This window comes from Chaetodon auriga, chromosome 1 (assembly GCF_051107435.1).
Source record: "Chaetodon auriga isolate fChaAug3 chromosome 1, fChaAug3.hap1, whole genome shotgun sequence".
Classification (NCBI taxonomy): Eukaryota; Metazoa; Chordata; class Actinopteri; order Chaetodontiformes; family Chaetodontidae; genus Chaetodon; species Chaetodon auriga.
This window is the reverse complement of record NC_135074.1, coordinates 4,880,240-4,898,075: the sequence shown is the minus strand read 5'-3', so window position 1 is coordinate 4,898,075 and position 17,836 is coordinate 4,880,240. Positions and strand designations below refer to the sequence as shown.

General features: G+C 41.7%; 1 protein-coding gene across 6 annotated transcripts in view; it reads right to left on the bottom strand.

The window, feature by feature from the left end:
• The window catches only part of znf536 (zinc finger protein 536), a 234,253-nt gene that overhangs the window by 149,080 nt on the left and 67,337 nt on the right, over nucleotides 1-17,836 (bottom strand). For all 6 annotated transcript variants that reach the window (XM_076733827.1, XM_076733745.1, XM_076733908.1 and 3 more), the window contains one exon: nucleotides 5,445-5,544. The gene's annotated coding sequence lies outside the window, so the exon portion shown is untranslated. The remainder of the gene's footprint in view (nucleotides 1-5,444; nucleotides 5,545-17,836) is intronic.

Genomic DNA, 17,836 nt, shown 5'->3' with positions numbered 1-17,836 from the left:
GCTGCTGATGTAGCGGAGGTTATATGGTGTTAAACACAGAGCTGCTAAACGTTCCCCAAGGTAATAACAGTCAGTGTATATACAGCGCTGTGCTGTACAGTGACGGGAAGTTGCTGCCAAGTGTGGAGGAAACAGAGATCGAAAGAAAGAGGCAAGAGGGAGGGCGAAAGTAGAAAAAAGGAAAGGAAATGAAATAATTAGCCAATGAAGAAGTGAAAAGGAGAGAAATGAAGGGTACAACTAGGACAGAGGTGGAAGGTGAGTAACTCCCTAAACGAATAAAGTACAAGTATGAATAAAGTCAAAGAGAAGTGATACTGATGTTGTACTGTTGTGACAGTTACGTGTCGGCTGGTGACTTGTGTGCTTGCACTGGGGTTGTGATTATACCCTTGGACAGAGGCAGGCCTTAAATTTTACTGTATATGTAGTTGACCATTTTCACCTTTTTTGCCTTTCTGCCACCCATCTCCCTGACTGTGGCCATTTTGATGGATACAGTATGGTCAAATTTAGACAACAAAAACTGCTCAGTGAGGGTTAAGGAAGGACTGTGGTCAAGCTTAAATAAACCCACGTAAAACTGTTGTGATGGAAGCCACTTCCTGTATGCCCAGCCATCCACGCTCACCTCCTTGCTTTTTTGTGGCGCAGTAACAAAGTCAAACAATTTTCATTTTTCCTTCAAGTTTTTCCTATTATTTGCGTCATCGCAAGAGGTCACGTTTCAAGAAAACATCAACATAGGTTGTTTAAAAGTTTGAATAAACAACAAATTATTTCATTTAGCGGGAGAGGACAGTCTCAGACTGTAGTTTGATTGAAAGTCTATTTCATAATCAGGTGCCAAGAATGCTTAAAGTTCCTCTCCTTTCATTGATTAAACCTCTAAAAACTCATCTCTCTTGATCAAAATTACATATTTAGAGGGGCTTTTTGCATAAAGAATCCCATCATGCCATTCATGCCTTCATTTAGTGTGCATGGATATATGAATATGCAAATGATCCCCACCTCTATCTCCACCCCCCACTCACCTGCCGCTTGATGATTTTGTGCATGCTTGTTTTGATTCTGTTCATCAAACACACAAACCTCTGCATGTTTGCTAGCTACTTCATGCTACACAATAGCAAATGATAATATAGGAGTAATATATTATCATTTGGTAATCTAGGAGTAATTCCGCTGTACGTGCTCTAACCAGAACCTGATTCCGAAGAAGAAGAAGAAGAAGAAGAAGAAGAAGAAGAAGAAGAAGAATAGTGAATTGCACAGGGTCACCTACAGGTCCATGTATCTGGTAACGTATTTTATGCATTGCTCTCTACAACATTAGACACATAGAGGTAATAGATAACTTGAGCCTTCAGTTTGACTGTTATCATGATATAGAAAGATCCACCCCACAGGTAGACCGGATTGGTTTGTCAGGTATGTGTTATATGAAACCCTGGCTGTCTGAACCTGTGTTTGTCTGTGTTGTGACATGGTACCAACATTCAAAACCTGAGTTTCTTTCCATTTTTCAAGCTCGTCTTAATGTGGTTTCAGCTCTCTCTCCCCTGTTAGTCAGCCAGATTTTTCTCTTTTACAAAGAGGTAAACTAAACTTACAGACATCGACTGAACCATCAGAAAACCTAACATTTAATATAAACCAATATGATAGGAGTGCACTGACTCTTCTATATCCTACTCTGTACTGTACTCTTCCTGTTTGAATGAGAAGTGAGTTGTGGTAGTTTCTCAAGAAAGTGCTTTACAATCTATTCATTACATGCTGCTATAAACAGACCTGAACTGTGATTTGTCGAAAATAATTTTGTGACGTGTCATGAACTGATACAGTTGGTACTTACAGTGTCTAAATGACCTACATTTTTCTCTTGATGAACAAAGTGTAAAAGTGTAGCAGTATGTGCTCTTTCTAAGGTATATGAAGACAGGAAATCAATGGCATATCAAGGAAGAAGAAAGTCAAAATTGAAAAAAGAAAAAAAGAAATAGAAGATATGGATGCTGTGGGAGGTGGACATTGTTCCCCGCCCCAATCCAATCAAACCCCCCTTTTTCACCAGGAAGCCAAATCCAGGCCATGTCTAAGATTTCACAACGATTAGCGAGGGAGGGATGAGGAGGGATATAGAGATGTACTAGAGCAGCATTAGCCATTAATCACCAAGGAGGGAGGGAGAGGCAGAGACAGAGAGACAGAGAGAGGGAGTGATCAAGAGAGAGGACTGTCCTGGCAGGGCTCAGCATGAGACTTGTACTTTTGCTGTCTGGACCTCCAGGGGTCTTGTGTTTGACTGTGGAACAGTGTGGCTCAGTAGTAAGGGAGAAGTTTCCTAATCCTGGGTCACTGGACAGGGAATATACTGTATACAACATATAAATGCACTGTATCGATTTAGAACCAAAATCTAAGACATTTCTGTGTGTATGGTGTGTTTTGGAGCAGAACTGCTTTTAATCATGTTTATAATTGAACAGAATGTAACGTTTACATTGCTGTGTATTTTGTCTGTAATGACAGCTGGCATTTAAGTTTCTAATCTGGATAGTTGACAATACTGGATATTGCTACTCTACATCTACAGTATTTCTTTTTTTGTTCCTCATCAACATGCGACTCAACTGTTCTGTACATCTTGGGTTTTTCTGAAGCTTTATCCATTTTCCAAAACAGCCAAACTGATCCAAATCTCCAACTCCAAACTTGGCTTATGTGTTAGGCTTTCAGCTCTTTGAAACATTTATTGTCACCTGTCAAAGTGACTGCTGCCATTGTAAAAACAGTTTTGCTAGCTAGCAGGACGTTCAGGGACAACCCAAACACATATGAAATGTTCTTGTGGCGTCCACCTGTATAACACATCACCTTCCAGACGACTTGATAAATCGCCTTAAACCATCTTACCAGGCTCTAATCATTTTTTCTGTGATTTTCAACACATTACACAATCTAACTGACAAAATAGGTTCTTTGCCATTACCTTCTACAACAATCCATACGTTTTTGGCTCTGGCTTCCAAAAATGTGACCAAACAGGTTCATAACTGCCATGACTAGTTAAATACTATTTGGTTAAGGTTGGGAAAAGAACGTGGTCACAGTTACATGAGCAGTCTTAAAAGGGGGAGATTGTGACCACTGTCACTGTTCACAGTTGGCCGGGGTTTAAGATCCCCCCCATGGGCAACCGCCTCTTATCATATGACTAAATTGCATACTTTTTGTAGGTCACATGACCACATTTAGACCATCTCTGTGGCAACCACCCATGAGGAAGGCCATGGAATGTGGCTGAAAGCTTTGGAAACACAACATCAGTCGACTTTGTGATGATAGAGGTAAGGAACAAACCTTTAAAGACCCACCGCAATGAAAATCAAGTTTTAACTTTGCTAACATGTCCGCAGGATGTTTTTATATGCTACAAGAGCAAAATAAATAGTCGATGCCATTTTTTTTCTAACTGTAGTGCATCAATGACAGTCTGACAGCAAACCTAAGGAACCAATCCCATCAATTTAAGGGGAGGGTCTTCCCATATCATGATAACAAATTCAGCCAAAGGCTCATGTTGGCTTTTACCTTCATGTTTCTAATGCTGTAGAGAACAATACATGAAATGCATTTCCATTCTGACACATCAGCAGTGGTTTATGTGTTTGGTGAGATAGAGGTGGGGGCTATGTGCATATTCACAGATCCTAAACGTAGACAAAGGTGTAGAGTTACATCTAAGCCATTTTAAGGCATGAAGGGATTTTTTTTCATGGAAAAACTTCTAAATATATAATTTCAATGAGCAGAGACGAGTTTTGGGGGGTTTAGTCAATGCCAGGAGATTAACCTTAAGCTAAACTAAATATAGCTTGTTCTTAGTGTTTGAACAGACCAATATTGCCATATTTCTGACAAGGTTAGTCTCCACAACCAAAAAGTTCTTTTAAAACTAAATAAATATTAAAATATCAGGAAAGAAAAAACAAGTTTGATGAAAACTCAAGTGGAAAACACATTATATAATCAGCTTTGAATGTTATTGTAATGATATTAGAAGTGATTTCAGCAATGCTTTCATAAAACAGTGGAGTGAAAGAGGACTACACAGGTTTCCAACACTAGAACAGGCATTTCTTCAGCATCTGAAGGCTGGCACAGCTATTGGACTGCTGGCACATACTCTAATCTGTGAGCTAGACCTGCATAAAAGTGAAGAAGTTTTGCTGGGCAACAGTTTACACGTGTGTGTGGTGTGATCATCACTACCAGCCTTGTCATATTCTACTGTGAAGCAGACATAAAAGGTGTAGTCAAACCCCCCCACGCTCATCACTGTGGTGGGAGGCAAGGTGAAACAGGGTGACCATAAAACCAGAATGGCCGTCACTTAGTGTTCCCTGCGTCCCCCTTTCTATCTCCCACACCCCTCCTGCTGCTCCCTACACCCATTCCTCTCTTCTTATTTTTTTAATTTTTTTATTTTTTTTTTCTGTACTATGAATAAATTTAGTCTGTCCCGGACATGAAAATGTCAAATACCTAAAATACACCTAGGCTAAATAGCATATTAATTTTTAATGCCTGCTCATCCTATGCTGCTATTCTCATATCAGGCCTGTCTGCCAACAGCTGTTGCTGGCTCTCTGGCTGGGAATTTATCGTCCATCTAGCTAAAGGAGGGGAGAGAGGGAGAGAATAAAAAAAGAGATGGGAGACATTGTTCAGAAGACAAGGAAAAGGGGAGGGACAAATCTGTGTTTTCATGGATCCCTACCTTGCATTTATATCACCTACACCTCACAACTTTCTTACTTTGATATACGAGTGGGATTCAATTACACTAATGCCAAACATAAATTGTTCAGGATTTCTTCCTTTTTCCCCCTCCGCAGTGTGTTATAGCGTAAGCCTCCTCATACATAAAAGAGAAATAAGGAGCAGAGTGGTGACATTGACGCTGGAGGTAGTGACATTGGGGAGAGCGGCAGAGGGAGACGAGATGCACTGAAGCAATGTGCCAGTGTGGGTGTTGAATGCCACCCATGTGCGTTTTTAGGTGGCATGTGGTGGATGATTATCATAGATTATCACAATCCAGATTGTTACAAGTTCTGTCTGCGCACATAGCAGCAGTGTACTGTAGCTGTGTGACTGTCTCTGTGTGCGTGTGTGTGTGTTTTGGTTTAAGACAGAGTGCCTTTGGGGATAAGACTAAATGGTGAGTGAATGACGAACAGTTGGAGTGTGTGTGTGTGTGTGTGTGTGTGTGTGTGTACGTGTGCCTTTATCTGTGTGTATGTGTCTTGTTCTTTTATCATTGCAGTGTGAGAAGAAACTATCATACGGGGTTTGGAAAAATGGGAAAAAATCTTCAAGTTGAGGACATTTTGCTCCAGGCTGATGTATGAACTGTGGGTGTGTGAGCTTACCTTAACACTCCAACTGCATACTGGAGTGCAACCTGTCTGTTAGGATCAAGTGGCCTCTCACTGTCACTGCTGACTGACTACTGCTTGCTGGAATGGCCACCTAGAGAGAGAAACAGAGAAGGAGGCAGATTAGAAGAGGAGGTGATAATGAAATATAGACCTGAAGAGGCGAGGAGGAAGATGGACAGGGGATACAGCATGAAGAAGAAGACAGTGATGAGTGGAAAGGAAGAAGGAGATGGGGTGGGGGAGGGGTCGATGTCAAGATGAAAATCTAACAAATTCAGCGAGCGACGCTGCAGAGGTCAAGGGAACGCAGCCGAAAAAGGTTAAAGATGAAATCAAAGCCAGTGCGCTGCGGTGCCCGGAGGCACAGCTGAAAATCTATCCCTCCAGGGCAAGGCCACCGCTGACGCGAGGCAGACAAGAAGCTAAATACTGCACGCCACTCGGGGATCTTTCATTTTCAACCGATCAATAAGGGCTTATATTTATCAGGGCCTCCGAGCAGCTGCCACGTCTGACAACCTCCACTTCATTTTTGCACTCCTCCTCTGCTCTTTTTTCCTCCTCCTCCTCCTCTCTTCCTCCTCCTCCTCTTCACCCTCACACGCTAAATTGAGACCCATCGACCATGAAAAGGGGCAGAGACCCTGGATTGCCATTAACCCCCCTCGTGTCACTAGACTGTCTAACTCACACACACACAAAATGCCCTGGAGATACAATTCTGCTAAAGGTCTGTCTCCCCCTGCTTTAAAGAAACATGCCTTATCATTATGGCCTTGGCACAGACACCAGCACCTCTTCATGTCTTTTGTTCCTCAAGCTGCCCAGGCCACCCAAGACACACACACAAACACACACACACACATAAAGAGACAAACATGCAGACATACACTGCCCTGCCACGACCTGATTTCACTTTTAATTTCTACCATTTTGCACATCTCTTTGTCGCCAAATTTATTTCAAATAACAAAAATATCAACTCCCAAATTACCACTATAAATCTGAAGAGCATTATGATAAGCGGAAGATTGGGTTTAGGGGTCTGAGTTAAAATAACTGGCTGTCTAATCATCTGCACAACAATATTTGCTGTGAGGCATTCTAAATAGATTATCGCTAGTCCATCTGTGTCATCATTGATTTATAAGGCATTAAGCTGCTTGGGGAAGGGAGAGGGCCTTGCCTTCTCTGCTGTTAAAGGGGCTTCTTGTTGAAATCAGGGGCACGGCAATGGAACAACTGTGGCACTCGTCTAACCTCCCCTTTAATCGTCAGGCGAGAGGAAGTGAAAATAGGACGGGCGTATCTGTTTTTTTCTTTTTTTTTCCGAAAAGGGAAGTATGAATCCAAATTTTCTGCATCTCTTTTTGTTTGGCGATACAAAGAGAATGGGAGGAGGGGAGGAAGTACAGGAAAAAAAAAAAATACACTCAGAGAGAAACAAATAGCACGCAGAAACACACATGCACATACACACATGCAGAAAAAAAAAAAAAAAAAACAAGGGACATCATTAACATATGAATGCCATATGCAAATGGTAGGGAGAGAGCAGATGTTGTTGCATTTAATTGACCTATATGTGAATTGCATCCAAACCTTTCAGTGTGTTTTCTGGGCCCACTGAGTACAGTTTTGACTGGCTTTCTAGTACCACTCAACATATGAGCAGGGAGCGCAGCCATTTTAGCAGAGTTTAAACATAAAGCGGGAGATGACTAAAGATAGAAAAGAATAGAACAGAGGAGATTTGCAGGGAGAAGTGTCTGCTGACAAATCTTTAAAACATGTTTGTCCCTACTTCTTTTTTCTGTATCCCTCACTGATGATTTCTCTATTAAAACTGATTCTGTTTTGCTTCTGAACAGGTGGTGATAGAAAGTCGCTAAGTGAATTAACTCAAGTACTGTATTTGAGTACAATTTTAAGGTAGCCTATATCTATTTGATGGCTATAGTTATGTTGGAGATTCAGATTTTACATAAAAAATCATATGATGAGCTAATGAAATATAGATATTGATCTAGACTAAAATACCCAACAGTCTTTAAAGTAATAATATAACAAAGAAAGTCGTGATTCTCAAGATTTCAGCTCCGGCTGATTTGGTGACACCTGTGGTTGCTTGTGGTAACACCAGCAGTGTGTTTTATTACTGAGCAACCTGCCTCCTAACAATTATGCTTAAATATCACCTATCATGGATTTGGGAGGAAATGTAATTGCTGATGGATTATGTTCATATAACATGTTTAACATTTTTTTCCAATCCACAAAACGCTGCATTCTCCCACCAGATAGGAATTTGTTCGTCTCCTGCATATGATTATGGTCGAGCTTTAAAAAGCACTCCAGTTGAGGTTAGGGAAAGATCGTGGTTTGGTTAAAAGTTGAAAAAGCAAGAACGTCCTGCCTTGTGTCACCGTTGACTTAACAACATTTGGCAATATTTAAGCAAAACCATGATCTTTTTGTAGCTTAGCAAATTGTTTGGGCTAAACGTCCCCATCGCTGATGATTATTTACCTGGGTGGGGGCTACAGGCACTGGAGGGTTCTGCTAACTCACTCGCAATGTTGCTATCTAGCTTGGTGCACAAAGTTCTGCTGCACTCCAGCAAACAGAGGCCTCTTACATTTGCTTGATAGTTGAATCAGAAAAGAGAAAGCAATATAAAACCAACCTTGGACTTGGAAAAAATTGAATAATAAAAAAATATTTTTATTCCATGCAGAGCCCAAAGTACCATAATGTGTCCTCCTTGTATTGATAACACAAATATTAGACATGACTTAATACTTTATTTGTGAGCGAGTGTAATAGTCTCTCTAACAATAAGCTACAATTATAGAAATACAAACAGGTACATTCTTGCGAGGTATTTAGTGGCTGCACAGCCAATCACTCGAGAATGCCATTGTTTTTTTTGGTTTTAGGGCACTGTCTTCTGTGCCGTAGTTACACCCATTCACTTGCTTTTGATGCAGGCGGGATCATGAGGAAGCTAGTGTTGAATTAGCGTGCTTCGCATGGCTGGTATGTCGCCCATCATTGAGGAAAATACAAAGTAGACTCATTTTCACCATTCATTTCATAGTGTATATGTTCATCTGAAGCCATATCACAATGCTTAAAAACAACTATTTGCTCATTTCAAATATTCAATTCTATTTATTAAGCTTGCTGACTTTGTATGTGCACATGCACCAGCACAGGAAAGACACTGAAGAATACTGTATGCAGAATGGAAATACATTGAATGGTTATTGCTGAAAAGTACTGACCATAAATCACATCAGAGATGGGGTTCAATATCTTGAACATTTGAAGGTTCGGGCTCTCTGACCTCTACTACAGAGTAGTGATATATTGGAATGTATTTCCATTGTGGCGTTACTATTTTGACTTTTTTTTTTTTTTTCTGTGACTATTTTTGAAAATCTGAGTATTTCCTCCACTACTTATGCCAGATTGAAGTGATTTTCAGAGTCTTCTCATACTTACTACATAGCCCCTATGAAGCCCCCCAACTAGGTTTTATTCTGCAGGTAGACACAGAAGAGGAGGGATAGTCACGCATTTCACACTGCAATGTTTGCATGGGTGAGCCATGAAAAACACAGATGCTATTTTCATCTGGGTCTCTGCCTTTCTTTTTTTTTTTATTCTTCTCTTCCCCCCTTCCCTCCCTCTCTCTTTTATTCTCTCTTCTCTATCCCTCTATCCCCCCCCCACATCCCCCCCCCCCCCCAATCTTGGGAATGTCATTAAATTGTATTAAATAGCCTTTTGTCCAGGGGGCAAGGACCACCCGATATATGATAATACATTAAGGCCCCAGTGTAGCAGCCACTGAGCCGAGACCATCTTAAGAACACGCATGGTGTGTGCCATTGTGTGCGTATGTGCGTGAATGTGCGTGTGTGCTAAAGAAGTGGATAGCAATACGACGAGAAAATAAGATGGAGAAAGGAGGATCAGACAAGTTGGGGTAGAGGAATAGAAAGAGTGAGATATAGAGAAAGAGAGGGAAAGGGAGGGAGAGAACAAGGTGGTGTGGCTGCCTGCCTGCGCATGTGGCTCCCTAACAACTGTGACACATACTAATAGAAACATACCTAATAAATTACGAGCTTTCAGGGTCTGGCAAGCTGACATTTTCTCTGTGCACGGGACAATTTCATATCTGCGGCGCAAAGTCGAGGGGCTGCTGGACCAAATTGCATCACACGGAGATGCCAGAGGATTAGCATAAAAATTAACACTTAAATTTCAGCTTATTGTCAACCCCACTCCTGCACCGGCTGCCTCACAACAATCAATTCTTCTTAGAAATCTGATTAGATTCCATGACGCTTATTATCCCAGTCATGTCTGCCTGCCCCCTTCACTTCCACCCCCACTACACACACACATACACGCATTGGCATAGTCGGAGCACGGGCTGCCATGACTGCCCAGACCATTTGTTTAAATAGAATTAAGGAGAAAATAAATCCATAGGTGTGGCATTTCTTTTGACAGATGATGCCTCATTCTCTCTCTGGGTGTTTGTCTTGTGACCCAACGTGTTGATATGGTATCGTTTGGAAGTTATGCTCACCTAAATCTCTGTCTGTGCTGCGGTGATGGCGGGCGGTCAATCACAAAATATGAGCAGATACTATTCACCATTTTTCTTTTTTCAGTCAGCAGAATTAGCATTACATTTAAGTATTTAGATTATGATCTCACTGATTCGCCACAGTCTTATTTATAATGAAATGCCTCTCTTTATTTCCACCTTCCCCCCTTCAAAATGAACTTCATCACATCTCATCAATCCTCAAGTACACAGCCGTCACAAATGCTTTATGTTTACAGCAGAAAGCTGGAATGATGCAAAAAAAAAAAGAAAAAAAAAAACTCGTTTTGAGATCTCATGAGGCTGTCGCAATGAAATATTTGTCAATAACGCTTTCTGTTGAAGCACATTGCACAAGTATGTACTAAAAGCACAGCGCACGTTGGGTGGCTTTGGTAAGACTCTTGATTGTTTAGACAAATGGCATTTCATCGCATCCAGATGTCTTTAAGCTGTGCTCAACCACCATCTCCGCTTTCCAAGGCGCAGGCTGAATGTATACAAATATCTCCTCATAACTGCATTCCTCATCTGGGCCTGCAAGCGTCACAGCGCTCGTCACTGAGCTTGGATGACAGCCCGGTATGGAGAGTTAACATTTGATATTTAGATTTTTGAGGTAATCCTCACAGGGGCAGAATCTCTCCCTGGAAGGGAGACTTGATTAGTTTAGCTCACCCTGACATCACAACAACAACAAAAAATAGCTGACTTTTTTAACGGCTTTAAATCATCTGTGGAGTTTTTGCAGGGCAAAACCACATTTCACAGCAACACGAGTCAGTTTCTTATCTGAATCAAAAAAAAAATGCAGCACAGGAAGCATACAAGTGGCAGGGAATGAGGTGCACCCTGCCCGGGACAGGCGTTATAACATAACACTGGTACAAAGGGTCCCGAATAAAGACGCCCACAGGGTTGAGAGAGAGAGAAGAGAGAGGGAGAAGGAACAAATCGTCTGATGTTCTAAGTGGATAACAACAGCTCCTGCTATGCAGCAGCGGAGGCGCAGAATAATTTAAACCAGCTACCCAGCTACCCCACCCATCCCTCACCCCCTGGCCACCCCTCTATTCTTATGTTAACACGGCTAAAGAGGAGTGGGCCACCCAGCAGCAGAGAGCAGAAACTTAAGTCCACGCTTCAGGAAAAATAATCCATCTCTCTGCCTCTCTCTTTGCAATGTAACGTTATTCACTTACACACACACACACACACACACACACACACACACACACACACACATACCGCTTGGTAAGGAAAAGGTTGAAACAGATACAGAGGGGAGAGCACCAGTACATTTACTGTGCCTTTAAAGCATATTACTTTTCAGACAAGAGTTTGAAGAATAATAAACCGAGTGCTTAACTGGGCTATTTTCCCTTTCAGTTAACGCCACGCAACGGCAAGGCGGGGGCGAGAAGAATTCATAAGTCTTTAAATGCAGAGTAAACACTGCTTTCTTTGTTGATTGTAGAGCTCTGTTGTGTTTTTTTGCGGATCTTGCCCCCCTTCCCCTCTTTCTCTTTCTTTGTCTGTCTATCTCTCTTTTCCAATCTCCAACCAGAAGGGCTGCTGTTGTGTTTGGTCTCCAAACAGCACATCTGAGGTACACACCTCGCTGACATTTTATAGGTTCAAATCCCCAAGAATGGGAGAGGGAGAGAGTCATATTTTATACTGGCGGTTTATTTTAACGAGCGCTTGTAATTAACGCAGCATGTCCTCTATCTCCCAGCCATCTATGCCAAGGCCTTTATTTAAACAACTTTATTGTGAAATGTTTGCGTTCTCAGCGCTCGGCCAGGGCCCACACACAGAATATTATTTCATACTTCAAGGGGAGGGTGGGGGGTGTGGAGGGGGGCTTTGGAAGAGTTTACGCTTTGAGCGGTTATTATTTTTGATTACAGCAAGACTCTTTTTAAAATGGATCAAGCATGGTAACCTTGCACACACACATATACGCACGCAAACACACACAGTCTCACACATCTACGGGCTCATACTGAAGTTGTGAGAGGCTGAAAAAGAACCTGTTTACAGAAGGGGTGTGCAAACCTGAAGCCTTTGCCCGGGCCAAATGTACAATCTCAGAGTGATTTATGAGAGTAAGATCACACTATTTATGTCCAAATGAGAGCACTTGTTTAATGCCGCTGCTTGGGGGCTTCTTTTTGGAGTGTGTGTTTGTGTTCTTACAGGGTTTAATGGAATTTGATGGGGAGATTGAGTGTTTACACTTGTCAAAATGACCCGGAGTTAACACGGCGCTCAACATACACAGGCGTTTCTCCCAGGCTATCAATGCAAAGATTAAACTGTGCGATATGAGCATCCTATCAAAACCCACATGCGTTGAGTATGCTGCTGCATTTTGCAACTGTCTACATCTCCAGCAAATTTCTGGTGGTGAACATATGGTGATAGTCTATAGTGGTTTCACGATATTTAACATTTGACTTTTCAGTGTGGAAGGACAACATGGTGTGAGCTGTCAGCACATTAGCAGCTACTTTTCCACACATTGCAGCACTTCTGATTTGCCTTACTTCTTCATTGTATGTAACTGCAACTGCAGAGTTGGACACTGGATGGAAGAGAAATGTATATTGAAACCAGACAATAAAGCACATGTATCTTATCTTCACTGTGAGGTCTTATGCACATTTTAGTTAAAGTGTCCCTCATAAAAACTAAACATAAATGCATATTAAAGCCACATTCAGGCTAGATTATGGATTTTAAAATGTGAATGCAACCCATGTGATAATATATATAATATGCAAAACAGTCTAGGGCAGCGTTGAGATATTTCTGATTCAATTCTTTGACCTTCATGAAACACTCACAGCAGATATTCTGTTCTTATCATCTAATAATAGAGCATATAATATCTTACAGTGCTGTACAGTGCCAGTGTATTACCATGCCTGCTGTCCAGCAGATCAGATGGATCACAGATTGCCTTGGGGAAGCTAAGTTTAGTATATTCTGCTTTTAGCACACAGATGAGATTGACAGGAAAAACCTGTGAGAGAAGAGAAAATGACTCATGACAAAGGTTGTGAGCAAGTATAGCTGCTGCTGAGCCACCAAAAAACACTTCAACAAATTGATTTTATGTCTTCTGACATTTGACTACTATTTTCCTTTTTAATATGAATCCAGGAAAAACGAGGCCCAAGAATCAATGAGTTACATAGGATGCTTGGTTACACTTCACCACTGCTGCAAACATTGCCAATGCAACATAACACACAAAGGCACAAAGGCATGCACTCTTCAAACCAGAGTGCCCAGTTTTTTACCCACTGAAAAACCCAACGTCATGTTCGGACTGTGTAACATGCACCAACTAGCCAGCATCTTACCTTATTCCCCCTGTTATCTGCTGCATCTCTGCATGGACACACATTCACACTTCTATATGAAATGTTAAATATAGAAAAAATAAAATTATACTTGTAGATAAGCAGTGTGGTTACAGTAGTCAGTGTTTTTGCGAAAGTGTCCTTAAAAAAATGAATGAAACCCTCAACTCTTCTCTAGCTGTTCCATGACCACCAGCCTGTGGAGGTCAGAGGCCAGACCTTCACCTCAAACATCACATTCTAATGAGCAATGACAGTAAGAAACCCTGATTTTCTCTAACCTGTGTATGTTAGATGACTTGCTGTGGACAGATTATGTGACTACAAGCAGAAGTAGTGAGGATCATCAGCTGAACAACAGTATTTTAATGCTGGCTAGTGGCTGCTGGTGCCCTCGAGTCACACAGGAACATGAAATGTGACCTTTTAAACTCTTGATGTCAGCCAAGTTTCCATAGCAATCCCAAACAAGATCCTTACTGGACCATACTGCCTCAATTTAAAACAATTGGTCCAAAGACACCCCGTATGTAAAAATGTGGTCATGTAGCTGTTTTCAATTTAGCTGGGGGCTTATAGTTTGGACAGAAAAAATGTACATTAAAAATACATTTTTGAGTGCATTAATATTCAAGGGGTGAAGTAATGGTTAATTCTTAAAAGAGTTTTTTAACATGACAACTCTTGATGCCCACACTCCACATTGCGTGCCAATGCTTTTTGGTGCAAATCTGATGTCTATTTTCTCTTCGTCACATAGACATCATCTCGGGGGAATTGTTCTAAAATGGCCTCTTAGCATTGTTAGCGTTCATTCATGAAGTAACAGAGCAAGTTGGCTGAAAGTGAACAACTATTGCATCTAATGTATAAGCAACGTCTATATGTAAAGGAAAATGACAGAACACATGTCCTGCCTGTAAAAAAATCTTCAAAGGCAAATAATCTCTTCACAAAACCAACCTTTTATGGTAGTGGACATGTATGCACAGAGCGAAGACTTTACACTCCCATCAGAAAAAGCCACACTGTATTAAACAGCTGGTGACATCATCATGATGAGAAATGCATATGCAAAAGCATTTTTATTATCCCGGTGGATTCCGTGAGAACAGAGGAATCTGAAAAACAATTTGATCCTGAATGGAAGCCATCAGTATGCCTCATGCTGGCCTTTACAGTCTACACTCACTTTAGTTGCATAATTGCTGTGATGCTCTCTCTTAACGCAAACATACAGCCTCTGACCAAATAGACCAAAGTATGTGAGCAGGTGGAAAAAATGTGTTTTAATTAAACAAGTGTTTGGAGCTGGTAATGATGCAGAAATAATCTCTTTTTTGGAGTTAAAGATAAACGGGCAGAGGCAAAGAAAAACAATTTTACACCAGACTAAAGAAGTTTAAAGGGTAATAGAGGCGGTAGCTAATGTTATAAAACTGTAAATCATCAAAGCTACTTAGTTTGCCTTATTCATAATCATTTCTGTTTTCAGTTGAGTTTGTTTTTTGCCATTGAAGTTTGCATGCTAACTAACTGCCACCATGAACATACAGGTTCTTTGGCTTTCATTGACTGTATGTACTTAAGAGTCTGTCTCTTTCTAGTTCAGTTCCACATCTCGATTCCTCCGTCAGTCCTTCTCACCATCAGTTTCCTTTGCTTGCCTTTCCTCCCTCTCCTTCCTCTTGATTCAGCCCTTCCCCAGTCTCCTCTTCCCCTCCCCCATATGTTGTGGTGTGAGAGGCTATAAGGGGATAAAGTGAGATGTAGACACTTCTTTAGCTGGTGGAGGCCAAACAGATCGAAGACAGAGAGCACCTGGCTGCTGGGTAACCCACACGCTAAGAACTCCTCTCCTATCCTCTCCTTCCTTTCTTATCATCTTTCATTCTCCTGTATACTGTCCCTGCCCCTTCTTCATATGATTTTACTCATGTAACCTACTTCCTTTTCCAATGAATTAGATGTGTTGAGTTGGCATTTTCTTTACACACAGCCACTGCCAGACAGATGCTTACACAAATCATACATGTTTTTCTAACACTGTGGCAAGGCTCGTCTAAAACAAATTCAAAGCCAAAGTGCTGTAAGGAAAATAGTGTCTTTTTAAAGTGTAATTGGTTCACTGACTATTTAAAGGCATAATGTCTACACCTCAAACACACTTTCTCTCTGCCTCACACACACACACACACACACACACACACACACACACACAAACACATTCCCGAGAGCTCTCCAGCCCAACAAGTAGGGGTAGTGGCCATTCACTGGAGCTGTATCGATCGTACCTGGCTCCGCCAAACTCTCCACAGTGTCTTTCAAACCTATTCAATTTTTAATCGCCAGCTTCAACATCAGAACAAGTCCCTGTACTGTCAAACCCACACACACGTACACACAGGAAAGAATGCAAAAGCCACAAACACACACACAGCTGCAAATGCACACAGAAACTTGAAAACATGCATAAACATCCCTATACTCTTACTACCCACAGCACTTCAAACGCCCTTATCACTCCATGCCCACACACAAGTACACACACCTCCCTCTCTCACTCACAAAAAAATACAGGGGGTGGCTGTGGCTCAGGAGGTAGAGGGGGTCGTCCCCTGATCACAGGATTGGTAGTTTGATTTGCATCTCCTCCTGTCTACATGCCCTTGGGACACAAGACGCTGAACCCCAAATTACTCCCCATGGTCAGGCCAGCACCCTACATGGGTATGTTAGTGGGTGAACGAGCAGCAAAAACCTTGCTTTGGATAAAAACCATTTACCATTTACAGATGCACACATGGAAGCCATAAAGCATATTTCTGCAAACAATTCAAAGGCAGGGATTGTTCTCTAAATTAAAGCTGACAAATAATACATGTACCGTACATCTACATGAAAACAGAAAATGTGTGCCTGTGATTGTGTGTGATTGTGAGAGAGAGAGAGAGAGAGACATATAAAACCATGTGTTATCACCTGGCCCCGTCTCGTGCCCAGCCCCAGACTGTAGCCAGCTTTGACCTTGGGCTCCACTATATTCATTACATCATTAAGTTACCTCTTCATTAACTTTTCATTGTTTATGGAGGAGGCATCAGGAAGGAGAAGGGACAGGGTGAGGTGGTGGTGGGGGCTTTTTATCAAAAAACCTTATCCATGGCTGGGCATCCAGTCCCTGCTCTGCCTGCCCAAGAGTCCCTCCCCTGCAGTGTGAGGGGGTGTAACCTGGAGATCAGACAAGAGGTTTTGTGTATGGTTGCTTGTTTGATTCTTCGTACTGAAAGACTGGGGAAAATGGGTGGGAAATTCAGGGAAGAATGCTCTATTCTCCCTCAACAAATATTGCCCTTGCGCCCATGAACATGGCATTCAACCCCCAGTGAGAAGTTAGGTGTCCAGTTAATCTTAATAACTAAGGCCATGTTTCCATGTATGGTACATCTTGGCTCTACTTGCCTCAATGCACTTTTAGTACCAGGCACTCTTCTTGATTTTGTTTAATACTGCAAATAGTACCCCTCAGCGTTGGCAGGATTGTCAGCAGATTGCCACAGCGACACTGCATGAAACTGACATCATCCTCAACGCAACGCAGACACAGTGGAAAATGGAGGATATTGAAGGGATGGCTGTTCGTCACAGCAAGGAGACAAGCTTTGTTTCAGAAAAGGCTGAATGCACCAAGACAAAAGACTTCTGAAGCTGGAGAGTTTGGGAAATCCTGCATCAGAGTGCAGGCGATGAGATGAGTCTGGTTGCCAATCAGTGATCCTCAGTGTGTTCATTCCACCTTTTAGTATCAGCTCACTTGGAACCTCGACTGAGGTGATACCAAAAAAAGTACCAGGTTCCAGGTACTATCGACAACTTTCGACAATGGAAAAATGCTAGTCAGACAGGGTAGAAATGACATTGTAATCAGGTCTGGTAAGGTCCCATTTTGTTAATGCAGACCTTAGATCTGTGAATTAATGTCTAATATCGACATGGATCCAAGCTGACTCGTTATTAATGAATCTTGATCATTTTGGAGATCTGTGGTCTTGATTTGGAGGACATGTGTTGCTGAGACTATCCACCCAAGAAACACAGCAGCAAGACATGTTTATGTTCAAGTGACAAATCCCTTCATGTGCAAATATGAGTATCATGACTTGTGTTTGTAAGGAGCATAAGAAGAAATACTGTAGTGCGATGTTGTTATAGAGCCACAACGTCTGCAGAGGGAGGAGGTCAGGGTGGATAGAGGAGTCAATGAACTGTCACGACTGTTGGACTGAGAGAACCTACACATTTTTCTTTTTTTCTTTTTTTTAAATTGGAGGACTTTGCTGCTCTTTTTGTCCACAGCTGCTCATTACATGGTGGCATATCAT